This window comes from Lactuca saligna, chromosome 2 (assembly GCF_052625555.1).
Source record: "Lactuca saligna cultivar CGN05327 chromosome 2, ASM5262555v1, whole genome shotgun sequence".
Taxonomy (NCBI): Eukaryota; Viridiplantae; Streptophyta; class Magnoliopsida; order Asterales; family Asteraceae; genus Lactuca; species Lactuca saligna.
Genome location: NC_136418.1, coordinates 149,813,416 through 149,822,672, shown reverse-complemented (window position 1 = coordinate 149,822,672; position 9,257 = coordinate 149,813,416).

Sequence of the window (9,257 nt, the reverse complement as noted above, 5' to 3'; positions counted from 1 at the left end):
CGAACTCCCTGCAGTTCCTTTAACTAAAACCCTTCTCCTCCTTGCACAACAATTCCTTCAAGGTCACCCATGGCCTTCAAGCTTGCTCTAGACGCCTCAGTCTTTTAGGGTTCTCTTCAATCGGCCAAAAGACGAGCAATGACGGCATAAGATCCCTTATATACGTCCCAAACTGAACGGCTAGGGTTTTCCGCTGAACAACGTCGACTCGCCGAGTCCATACCTGGACTCGTCGAGTCCAGCCGCGAACCCGCGACCACAACTGCGACCCTACTCGGCGAGTCTGGCTCCAACTCGCCGAGTCTCCCCTTTAAAACACCCCCAAAATGAAATTAAACAATACTTAAGATTTTGGGCTGTTACAGTATGTATCACGTACATCATACATAGGGACAAATTGATGGGTTTTACATGTATTAACATTAATAAATCCTTAATACTTAAGGGTAGATGAAATCTAAAGATCTAAGTTATAACACTATTGATGAAACATTCTATTGAACAACAAGATCGCACTAACCCTAGGTAATTTTAAAAATTATTGAAGGAAAACCATGATTTTTGATTGTTGTAGTAAACAAGTAATAATCTTTTTTTCAATAACTTGGAAGCTAACAACACAAATGTCTTGCCTCTGATAGTTCACACCCAACACTAGCAACAAAACGCTTTTGAGAGAGGAGAAAGGATGTCAAATTTCCGGCTATCTCTAGAGTAGGAGGAGTAACCAAGAATTAAAACCTAAGGGTTCCTTATATAGTAAAACCCGGAAACCCTAGATAACCCTAATTTGAATAAAATAATATTAATTCAAATTGGTAATTATCCAGCTTCCTATTTATCAGTAAGGAATATTCTAGATAACCTGAAATACCCTAGAACTCATCCACCTCATTCCAAGGAAGGTTCTGGACTCTTTCTTATTCAACTATTGAACAATTGCACTTTAACCCTTGCACTTTTAATTAATACAATTAATCCCAAAATTAATCTAATTAATTTCTTATTAATTATTAATTAAATATTACTAGTTCTAATTAATATATTATTTCCATAACATATTAATAAATTTATTTATTTCCATTTATCAATTATATAATAAATTAATAAATCAGTCTCTCTCTCTCTCTAAAAGTCATCATATTCAATGACTAGGTTTGAGGACAATCCAAAAGGACTTTGCTAATAAGTCAAGATTATATTAATTTAGTTGTTGGCTTAGACACCTAATCCAACACTAATTTTTCAATGATTTTAATAATTAAGCTAGAATCAAAAATACCTGAAAACGGATGTTACATGATCGCATGCAGGGGTTTAATGACCTACGTTGAGCGTAGAGTGAGTTATGTTTAGCGTAGGTGCGCAACACAAAAACCCTAATTTTGGGGTTGTAAACCCCATTTAAAGTCTCTAACTTATTGAGACCCTCTCCATGCTTGGCCTCCACCCCCCCCCCCCCCCCTTTATTCAGTCATCTCGAAACTTTAGCCACCTTGTGAGAGATTTGAGGCCTTAGAGTCTTCTAGTGTGCATCTTTGAAAGAGGAGTTAATTGGAGAAGCGCTTATGAGCTTCAAGCTTTGTGGATCCAGACTTTTCACCCCATAATCCACATCCATAAGGTATAAAGTTTCCATCTTGGTGTTCTTTCATGTTATATCTAGTTTGGTCATGGATTTATATGCTTTTTGTCCCTTAATCTTGGCCTTTAAGAGTAGTTACTCCATACCATTTGAATGTCATTTCTTGATGTTTTTGGAGTTGGTGAGTTAAAAAATGAGAGTTTGGCCACTCATATCCATCCATGCATGAGTTATTAAGAAAAAAGTGGTTTTAAGGACTTAGGGTTTGGTCCTGTGCTCTTTTTAGCAATGCAAAAAGGTAACTCATAGACTTTACCCATTAGGACATTATTTGGGTTCAGATATAAGAATTGGATGGTTGTTCCTTATGTATTAAAAGCTTAATAGAAAGTTTGTGTATCATGAGCTACACTAGGCGTAGCTTGCTCCACGCTTAGCACAGCTTGGTTTTTCCCTGTTTTTCATCTGAAGCTTTACGTTGAGCGTAAAGCAGTGTGTTATGTTGAGTGTAGCACCAGGAGGTTGAATTGACTTTTGGTCAGCTATGTTGGGTTTAGTCTTGAAATGGCAAAATGGTCTTTTTCCCCAAGGGGGATTAACTATAAATCAAGACTCTTTGAGTGGAGGTTATTACCTTAATTGTTAATTAGGTTTATTGTGGATATGTTTAGTGTGGAGAGTTCCAGTATCATCAACTCGGGTGTGAGATTATTTTGTCTGCAGATTGAGACAAGTCTTCTCACTATAATATGTAGGTTGTTAGATTGTCTCTATGACTCCTGCTTGATAGTTTGTGGGTGGATCACTACACCTGTATGAAAGACTGTGGTTGGATCACAACATTTGTATGAAATATTGTGGTTGGATCACAACACTTGTTTGTCTTTGTGCTTGCATGAAAGACCATGGTTGGATCATGGCAGGAAGGTTATGGATGGGCTGTAATCTTGAAGTGACTATAAGACTATGGTTGGATCATAGCATTCATAGAGGGTTGAAATACACCCCTAGGGTTGGGCCAATTGATATGTATGATATGTGGTATTTTGGGGGAACTTACTAAGCTTTGTGCTTATGGTTTTGTGATTTAAACATTTCCAGGTATTTCTAGTTCCAAAGGAAAGGGTCCGGCTTGACTGCACAATATCCCCAGTGATTTTTCCGCATTGTTATTACTTTTCCATTATGATGTTTGAGATACACTTTATCATGATTTATTTTGGAACAAATAGTGTATGGATTTGATGTTTTGAAAATGAACTTTTTTATTGATGTTTTTTATTGGAATAAAAACTATGAATACTTGGTCTTTTATGAAAATAGCCCATAACATAATAACTATATATTACCTTTTAGTCAAAAAAAAATTAAAAAAAATAAAATAATAATAATAATAATAATAAATAAAGCACAAAAATTTGTAAAAGAAAGTCACACCAAATCTTTTTTCGAGATTTGTTTGGTAACTCATTAATGGAACCATTAGACGTTAATATCCCGTATGTTTGGCACCGCATTTAAACAAAATAAAAATTTTGGAGTCGTTTCTAAATGGTTAAATAATTTTGCTTTCTTGTAGTCATTAAGAAGTTGAAACTATTAAGTTCAATATCTTTGTTGATACTTTATCTATAAAAAACGATAGTTTGTTAGTCTTATATTAATACGAAATATATATACATATTTTGATAATAACAATATGGGAAATATTTATTATTTCTGAGATTTTTTTTAAGAACATCGGGTATGAGCTGGTGTTATAACGTCATTTTACATGCCACATCAACTTTAACACCACCATAACACTATGCAGGAAATGGTATTCTAATGTTATAACTTGTTAAGAGGTAGAAAAAGATAGAAAGAGAAAGAGAAAAAGAGGTAGGAAAATGATTTTGATTGGTTACTATTCTTGTTTCAATATGTGGTAACGAGCACGTGCCATAACGAGCTTCAACAAGTTGGGGGGCGGTGTTCCCCGTGCCATGACGTTGTTTTCGTGTGCCAACTCAGTCAATTCGTTTCTCGTTGTGACCCACAGCGTATACTCTAATAAAGTCTTAAAAAAATTTAGTAAAAAAGTTTCGATTATTTAATATTTTATCCAAATTAATGAAAAAAAATTATTGTTTTTATTTTAATACAAAATAATAAATTATTATATAAAATTAAATAATCGAGAATTTTCAATTTTAAAGAAAATTGAAACTTACTAAATTCTTTTTCCCAAAAAAATTAAAAACTTCATATACTTCCCATAACAATACAATATTCATTTATATTTTGTTTTAGAGAAAACTTTACTGCCCGTTCGGATGCAATTTTATTGACCACCGACAAAGTTGGGGAAAAAATCCAATATTCATTGGATGTGCAACATTTCCATTAATAACATGTAGTTTTGACATTTCTTTATGAATTATACGTATACTAAATTTATGCGATCTCACTTTTTATTTTAGTAAATTATACGTAATATGATTAGACTAACTATGAACCATGAGAGTATGAGACTATACGTATACATGATCTTTAAATTACTAACGTATATAAATCTTGAAATGTATTAAAACAGAGTGCTAAATTTGATCACCAAATCAATTTTATAAACTTAAAATGATTTAGCAGTGATTGGAAAGAGGTGGTTGGGCATATCATTTACCAAATGCTAGTGGGCAATTTACTTATAAATAATCATGTGATAATTGATATATGACGATATACAATAACCATTGCCCCACGTTAGTAACTTAATATTTATAAATCAACAATTTGATCTTTGTTGTTTTTAATTTAAACAAAACATTAAATTAAATTAAATTCGAAACATATATGAAATTGTATGTATTACGCTATAATTTAATTTAAGAATACTCACAAAATTATCACATGATGTTATGATGTTATAGAATAAATATATTTGGAGAAATTAAATTACCTCCTACCTTTTATGCCTACAATTATTCCTACCCACTAAAATTATGACAAATAATTATTCAATTTAATTGTAATTGATATATTCCTAATATAGCCTTAATGAGTTAGTTAAAAAAATATGGAATGATGACATTTGTCATAATTTTATTGGGTAGGAACATTTGTAGGCATAAAAGGTAGGAATCAATTTAATTTCTCATATATTTGATCATATTTTTTTTCATTTACCGCAACGATCATTAACACCGAAATAAGGACGTTTTAGATTCCGGACCTAAAACCGGACGCTATATAATGTTAATTTATTTCCTATTTGCACCTTACTATTTAAAAAATCTCTTGATCCCAACATCAAATATGTCTAAATTCTCTGTGTTCTAGACAAAATGACAACATTATGATCTTATATCTTATAACTTTTTGAGTTTTGATAATTTTACTTATGGATATTGGCAATGTTCATTGGATTTCAAAGTCCGCAATATCTCGCTTATAATACTTCTACTTTAAAATATCATATATATAATTTTTTACGGCATAAGAGATATATAAATAAAAAAGCACTCGTAAAGAGCTAGGCAAAAATATCCGAAAGAACAAAAACAAACAACTTACATAATGGCTAACAAAAGATTTTGGAGCCACAACACCCAACTAAACTTTGCTTAGATCTATTGTAACACCAATGAAACGAAGGTGAGACGATATCATCAAAAAGATGACACTTATTGGGTTTGTTACTCCCAAACAATGATTTATTCTAAAACAACGAGATATGCGGCCAGATACAAAAAAAACCTCGTTCTGAGATATCTTTGCACACCTTCCTTAACCAAAGATCGTCAAACCAAGAACTTCGGTCGATGAAAGATAAAGTAGAGGCACGCCTACCCCAACCAACTAAGAATCATTTCTAACAGGGTTAACAAGGCACGAAAAAAGACAAAATTGCAAAATGGTCCCTGTGGTTGGTAAAATTTTGTAGTTTTGGTCCAAAACGAAATGTTGGTGTATCATTGGTCAAAATTTAGATATTTTATGTGGTTTTGATCCCTATGGTTGTATTTCTTGTGTTTTTGGTACACATCCCACCTAAAATGACTAATATGCCCCTTAAATAATTATAGTTTAATTTCTTTTATTTATTTTCTTATTCTTATAATAAAATGAAAAACAAAAACAAAATAAACCTCTCTCTCTCTCTCTCTCTCTCTCTCTCTCTCTCTCTCTCTCTCTCTCTCTCTCTCTCTCTCTGATGTTATCTTCCCAATTGGAACCATCAGCACCAAAAACAAATTCAAACTCACATCACCACCACCAAATCTTTTGCTTGAACCTTGGCTTTACCGACGTCGACTTTGCTGGAGCAAGCTTTTCCGATGGAGATTTTTCCAGTGTCTGCATCTTCATCGGCCTTCAAGACGGTTTTCATCCCAAACCTCCATCTTCGCCCATTTCCTTCTCCACCTGCATCGACCTCCAACCAGTTCGATGGAGTTGTTGATGACTGAGTCAATTGACCACAACGGTGCTTCCTGGTGAACTTCAATCTGAAAATCGAAGTCCACATCGAAATTTCCACTAAAATCGAATCTGAAAATCGTTTTCACTTTGGTTTCTCAAGCTTAAACATTATTTCTCTATACCACTGTCTTTTCCTCCCATTGTTTTTAATTTCAGATTTTAGACATCGCCACCATTATCAGACGACCTTCCTCCTTGCTGAAAATGAGACCAAACTCTAGCTCCGACCACCCCTGCTTGCTTTATCTCTCCTCCGTCACCAGCTAGACCCACCCACATGATTTTCTTCTCATTTCCCCATTTATATGTGTGGATCTTGAGAACCATAAACCACTGATAAAGTTAAAGTTCCCTCATACCATTATCGTCATTTCCAAATCGATCTATCTTCCATCATTGTCGTTAGTATCTGCTCCAGGGGATGTCGATCTAACCTTCATCACCGACAAGAACAGTGGTTTACAGGGGTAATGTTGGAAAAAATTTAGGGTTACACGATGGGGGATTTGGGTGGTGCGATGAAAAGCGGAGCTCCTCTGTCGAACAATGCTAAGGAGATGGTGATGGCGGCTAAAAACCCTAATCGTTGAAAGATGGTGGTGACGACATTTAGGTAAGGACATATCCAATCGATTAGAAGTGTAGTGTTGATGGGAAAGTCATATCGGGCATGGGGAAGGAAAGATGGGGGTGAGGGTGCGATTGGATGTTTATGGTGGATAATGGTGGCAGTCAATGGTGATGGTGGCGAACAGTGGTAGCAATCGGTGGTGATGATGGCGGCCAATAGTGGTGATATGTTCTTTCTTGAGTGAGTGTGTGCGTTTTTGTTGAGAGAGAGGGAAAGAGAAATGGTGGGTAGACCCCCTTTTATTTTATTTTTTAAGTTAAAAAAATACACATATGTGTTTCATCAATTAAAGAAAATTAAAAATATAAGTTATAATGGCAAGATCGTCATTTCAAGTGTATATGGACCAAAAACAATAGAAAGATCTAATTTTGGACTAGTGGTGCACCAACATTTCGTTTTGGACCAAAAACACATAAATTTGTCAACCACAGAGATCATTTTTGCAATTTTGTCCACGAAAAAAATAAATGATTACCGACTCTACACCATCATCACAAGTAACATAGTTCAAAGAAGTAATGTTCATACCCCTCCTAGAAATATTAAACCGGGTAGGGAGTCTATCAAGTTGCATCAGTCTCCAAACAAAGACATTCACTTTGATAGGAACAATCTTAACCCGTCTAGTATGCAGTGAAGTGGAATGAAGAAGAATTGAATCCACAAATTGTTGGGTAGATTCAACAAAAAAATATCCAGAATGTTCATGATTCCAAACCCATTTATCCATAATAGAAGACACATAACATGAGAGAAACATAGAACCGAGAGCCTCTCTTTGCTTACTCTCGCCCTCTCCCAATGGGGTTCCTCTAAAAGTCTAGCTCCATGATATATGTCTAAGCTTTTGTTGCAACAGACACATCCTTATTTAACTCTAAAATGAACAATATGGGGAAAGGCACGTCGAAAGAAATATCCCCTAGTCACGACTCCTACCAAAAAAAAAAAACACGAGCCATTCCCCCGACACCCTCTTACATTTAGACATTAAATCCACATCTTTTTAGCAAGACTCACTGTGAAATTGATGATGTCTAACCAAACCGAAGTCCTATCCTAAGGAGGTTCGCGATCTACAAAACCATGGCAACCATTAATGGATTTGACCACCCAAACACGAAGAGCATATTAAAAGCAACAAATCCATTTAAAAAAGAAGTCATATTAAAAGCAACAAATAATTATTAACACCAAGGCCATCATCTTGTTTAGAATACAAAACTTTCTCCCAACTAACCCAAGTCATCTTCTTTTCTTTCGTGTTAGCACCCAAAAACAAAAAGAACTTACTCCTAAGGGACTCAAAATTAAAGAGAATACCCATAGGAACTTTATAGACATACATATAATAAGTATGAAGAGAACCAAGCACCGTCTTCAGAAGAGTTAAATATCATCTTTTATGTTTCATTATTTGTTATATTGCACTAGGTTTAACAAAAAAAATGTATATGTAGCAGTATGTCCCACATTGTCGTTATAGATTGATTAGTTCTCTGTGCATGATAAGGAATCAAAGTGTCAAGGGGCATGAACGCCCCAACAAATAGGAGTTGGTGTGTTAAGTAGAAAGGGTATGAAGTCCCCAAACCTTGTGAGTGTATGGGTCACGAATTTCGTAACATTGTCTATTTTGCTTGAATATGACTGTAAATGTTAAAATTAGAAAAAAGTGATTTAAGGAAGATGATTTATTTAAAATATTGTAATATAAAGTTTTGTGTCTAAAACTTATGTATCTCACAATACTTTATGTCTAAAATATTGTTTTTTTACTGTGTCTACCTTGTGTACATTTTTCCTTAGCATTGAATTGACTATTTTAGAATGTTAGAAGTCACACAAGACTTTACCGATATACATGATGACCGAAATATATAAATGATACATGTAGGCCATTATAGAAGTGGAGTAATGTGTAGTAAGTTAAGAAACGCCCCATGCCGTTTGTGTGTAAAAGTTTAGATGTACTAAGTTTTTGTTTGGGTTGATTTTATGTATATCATTGTTTATGGATTCACATGGTTTACCCAAATATCATGTTAAATATTGGGTAGACGTGTTATAAATTATTTGGACGTGTTATAAATATTGGGTAGACGTGTTATAAACATTTATCTTCCATATTGTCCAAAATCGGGATACAAAAATGTTTTGTATATTTTTATGAGTTATCTCTGTAAGATATATCACACATACATAATCAAATATTTCTACTATACATGTCAAAGAAATTCCACAAAGTTTTTCCGTATATTTTGCTCGGATATTATCTAATAAATTTATTCCTACAAAATGTTTTGATATTTTTTTACATGAGTATACTATATATGGTTTTAAGGGTATTATTTTTAGGTTTCATTATGGATCAAATATTATTTTATTAAAGTGCATATTCAAATGATATTGGTTTTTATAGAAAAAATAAATAAATGTGATTATAATAATTGTTGAGAAATATAGTAATACGTTAAGAAACGCCCCATGCCGTTAGTGATTGGGGTTAAATTCATAAAAAAAAAAGTAACTATATTTTTTTGAATAGCGAATACGCTAGAAATTACCATGTACAAG